The following is a 4,807-nucleotide window of genomic DNA, read 5'->3' as shown; positions in this document are numbered from 1 at the left end:
TTGGAGGAGGGTTAGGAGAAGTTGAACTGTTGTACCCCGCAAAAAAACTAGGAGCAAACTAATGTGAAAGGACAGGACGACTGGGAGTGAACTGTTGTAAGGTAGAAGATGGGGACGAGTAGGGCGTGCGAACGGCGTGGGGTTGTTGGCTTGCCCGTTGGATAAACGGCTGCAAGCCCCCAAAGAGTTCTCGAGAACTATGTGGGACCCACTAGATGTCATGTCTACTAGACCCATATCGTAGGCCTGATGGTATATCTTCTGCCTGTTCGCACGCCATGCCAGCACGTGGATGTAACTTCACTTAATTCCGTCAAATGTCGCGCCTCCCACGACCTTCGCCTCCCTCACGCGGTCGCGCCCTTTGAGACTTCGACCAGCTATAAATGAGCATTTTTTTCCTTTTTTTAGACAAGCAATTTTTTTCCTACTCCGCATGCATGATACTCCCTATGGTCCTTTTTACTCCCATCAATCGTTTGCGAAGTGTTTGACCAAATTTATACTTTTTTTGAACAACACCTTATATTAATTAACCAGCCACACCAGTACACTCATTCGATAAAATATTCACCATACAGGGTGGTACGTTATTTACAAGAATACCATCTAATCTATTGTCAAAGCTATACTTAGCGATTAAGTGTGCCACCTTATTGGCCGAACAGCTAATCTTTGACAATTGAAGATTGTTGATCAACTTCGAGATGCTCAACGCTTTCATCTTCAGGTCACGCATAGAAGACCTGTCATAGTCCCCCGATGCAAGAGACGCTACCACAAAAGCGCAATCAGTCTCTAAAATTATAGGATTATGAAGAGAAATACCTATGTAGAGACCGGCAATGCAAGCCCTAAGCTCCGCTTCCTCCATGCTTTGACAGGCATCAATGAAATCCCGCAACCAAATTTATACTAAAAATATCAATATCTACAATACTAATTATAATGAGTATAAGAACTACGTTTTATAATGAGTGTAAAAATATTGATTTGACATTGTGAATGTTGACACATTGTTCTATAAGTCTGGTGAAAATAGAGGTACATTGACTTCAGACAAAACTTAAATGCACAATGCAGACTAGTTCCTCCGTCCAGGTGCGTGCCATGTCCTATCTTGTCATCACAACAAGGTTAGCTATTAGAGTACCACTACCTCCCTTCTAGTTTAAAGGGCTCGATTCAAAATTTTCACCTACTCTTAGCAAGATAGTAGAGGCGGTGGAATAGTTTTTGAAGTCTGCAAAGTACTCAACTAGTGTTGTCGTTCTTCACAAAAAATGTGTTTACCAATGCATGCATGAACACTAGTTACTCTAACCCCCCTCTCTTCTTTAATTATTTGCCACATCAGCATGTTTGCTATTCCCCTGTGCATGATACCAGCTAAGATACCACCATTATGGCCAGCCTTAATCATCGCATGCAATAATTTAGTGCACCTTGAAATATGAACATGTGTGGGGCATGTATGTTTTTAATGACTTGAGACTATACCTAGCCCGGCATGCAAGATGACTTATTATGCATCATTCCCCATACCTGCAGGAAGCCCGTTCATCTCCAAATCTTTTCCTCTCCATGTGTGGAAATAATATGCCTGCCTAACTCTCCTTCTCCCTCCGACGGTCCCACCACTCCACCCCGTGTGAAAAAATCTGCATGCATGACTCTCCTCCCTCACGCTCGTACAACCATTGTGACCAGCAATATTTCCACCCCTTCGCTCCCCCGTAATTTACTCCAACAAATATGCCCACGTAGTTGTTAGTTAACTGCAGGTGCATTGGGTCACTGACATATGGGCCCAATAGGGGCCTGGCCCACATGTCAGTGACGCAACTGGACCTGCAGTTAAGTCAGTGCAGCTCAGTCCATATCTTACGTAGGTGTGCCATTGCTCGCTATAAATACTGCGCCTCCCATGACATCGCTATCTCCTCCCCCTCACGTTCACGTTCATCGCTATCTCCTCCCCCTCCCTCTCACGTCGACCACCATGGCATCGCCCCTCCCAAGCCCTAGGAGCCCCTCGCTGCACCGCGCGGACGGTCACGCGTCGCCGTTCCATTCCTCGCCGCCACTAGTCGAGGAGGACACATCGGTGTTCCGCTCCTCGCCGCTACGCGACGCGTCGCCGTTCTGTTCCTTGCCGCCACTAGTCGAGGAGGATGTGTCGGCGTTCCGCTACTCGCCGCGACGCGATGCGTCGCCGTTCCGTTCCTCGCCACCACTAGTCGAGGAGGACGCATTGGCATTCCGCTCCTCGTCGTGACGCGTCGAGGTGGACGCGTCGGTGTTCCCAATCTCGCCAGCACGCGCGCCGGAGGACGCGTCGGCTCCCTGCTACGAGGAGAACGCCGCGCCGCCCGCCGAGCCCCCCAGCCTTGAGGAGCTTTGGAAATAAATGGATGTCGCCTTGTGGGAGGCTTTGCCTCCAGCAAAGCGCACCAAAATAGAGGCGGAGAAGAAGGTCGAGGAAGAGAAGCGCACCGCGGAACAAGCTGCCTGGGAGGCCTATGTCGCGTCCGAGAGAGTCAGGCAATTGGCTCTTTGGCAGAAGGCTCGTGCGAGGTCCGTGAGGGTGGCGGAGGATGCCCGTGCCGACGCCCTGCGTGCAGTCGGGCCCAAGTGCCTCATCTACGCTTGGCGGTACGTGGACCAGGTGCACGCTTCCAGTGAGGAGGAGTACCAATTGGCGCCGGATCACCACACCGGTGAGATCGCGCTCGCCCGCCGGCAAGTCGCCAATCAGCACCTCGCGAGTTGTGAGGCTGAGGAAGAGGCGTTGTGTTAGCGCACTAGGAAACGTCCGCGCACCAGGCCACTCGTGGCACGCCGCAAGTGCTCCTGCGAGCGCCGTGGCTTTTAGGAGGAGTATAATTTTTGTTTCGTAAGGCGATCTCATTAGTTTTGGGACGCAAATGATAAATCCCGAACGTTCAGGAATTTTTAGCGTCCTTAATTAAGTATGTAAAAGGGAAATTTTGGAAACCTTGTGTATTCGTACGCATTTTGCAAGTACATGCATATAGCACAAACTTTACTATATACTATCGCACTACACGTCTCTCTCGATATATGCTTGCAGACTATGCTACTCCCTCCGTCCAGGTCAATAAGTCATCTTTGGTTGTGCACCGTGACCAAGAAGGAGGGAAGACTTATACACGTAGACGGAGGGAGTACTACGATTACTTATGTACGTGCAAATGCACGTTTTAACATTACGATGTGGTTTTGTAAAAGTAAAAAACAACACTAGTCAAGCTTGTGAAACGATTCAATGCACAACAAATGCAAAAATGCTCGTTTGATTGTTTACTTTTAGCTTCCTTCTCTGTGGTTATTTCTCTGTCGTACTTTGTACGGAGTATCTCACTGGTTGGAAAGGCATGCAAATTCCCAAACCGCTTCCTACACCCTGTATCGAATTTTTTGCCTAACAAGTTGTGCCGTGCAATTGGAATTCCAACTTGAGTACTACTACTAGTAGGAGTACCAGGGGCCAGTTCTTTTAGGCTTCTAGATTAGTAATCCCATAACTACTACCTTTGTCCTGGTTTATTGGTCCCCATTGTAATCTGTGTCAAATTTTGATCATAAATTTAACTAATGAAATGTTAGTGCATGTCACATGCACTACTCCATCCGTCTAGGTGTGTAAGTCATCTTAGGCTGTGCACTATGACCGAGGAGGAGAAAACGAGAAACGTTAATGTTTATTTGCTAATTAATAGTATTGCATGCAATGAACTAACCACTGCATGTTGTGTTTGATATCTCAAGTCATTAAAAGCATGCACACTCTTTATCTCTTATTGGTTGATATGTCAAGAAACAAGAAACGAGGTAGAAGTTAATGCACCGCACCTAAGTGTTTTGGGATTATTTGGTTTTCGTAAGATGACTTACACACCTAGATGGAGGGATTACAATGGTGAGGAATAAACCGGTTAAATCTTTGGTCAAAATTTAGCACAAATTACAATGGTGAGGAATAAACCAGGACGGAGTAGTAGTTTAGAAGCCCAAATAAATGAGTGAGGCGCCTTATTGTTACTCTCCACTGTGACTAGTCTTGTGGGAAAAGCTGGGGAAGCCGCCAAAAGAACTGGCCCTAGGAGTAGTAGCTAGGGATCGAGTGTGCGGGATGAACCAGAGAAAGTAAATGCAAAGAGATGAAATGAAAAAAGACAGAGGGATGTGATGGTTGCTTGTCAGTTTATTTTACCATGCCACTTATTACTGGGAGTAGTTGGGTTTTGTGATATGATGGCTGTACTGCCGCGCCACGAGCGGGGTGAGAGGTGAGACTCCCGTGCAGCGCCACCCTCTACACTTCTACTACATCGGTCGTGGTTTATTAGTCCCCCATTGAATTTGACTGAAGATTTAACTAACAAAATGTTACTGCATGTCAACAAAAACTATATCGTTGGATTCGTATTTGAACATAGTTTTGAATGATATAATTTTAGGTGACATGCATCAGCATTTATCGTACTATATATAATGTTAGTTCAATTTTTGGTCGTACTAATCTATAGTAGTAAGGTGCCTGTGCGTTGCACCAAAGAGTGAAATGCATTGATCGAGGAGTTGTTTATTTTGACAAAGGATGTGGGGGTCGTCTCATGTGTAACGGGTATCGATAGGTTTCTTTAGATATTATTTCATCTCTAGAGCTCACAAACATCCGGGTGAAATAGATAAAAAGGTATCTTTTGCAAACAAAAGCGTTCAACTGTTCAACCTGCATCCAAAACTTGTGAAGAAATAACACTTATTGTGCTTTGCAAGA

The sequence above is a fragment of the Triticum aestivum genome, chromosome 3A (assembly GCF_018294505.1).
Source record: "Triticum aestivum cultivar Chinese Spring chromosome 3A, IWGSC CS RefSeq v2.1, whole genome shotgun sequence".
In the NCBI taxonomy this organism is placed as follows: domain Eukaryota; kingdom Viridiplantae; phylum Streptophyta; class Magnoliopsida; order Poales; family Poaceae; genus Triticum; species Triticum aestivum.
Note: the sequence above shows the minus strand (reverse complement) of the source record.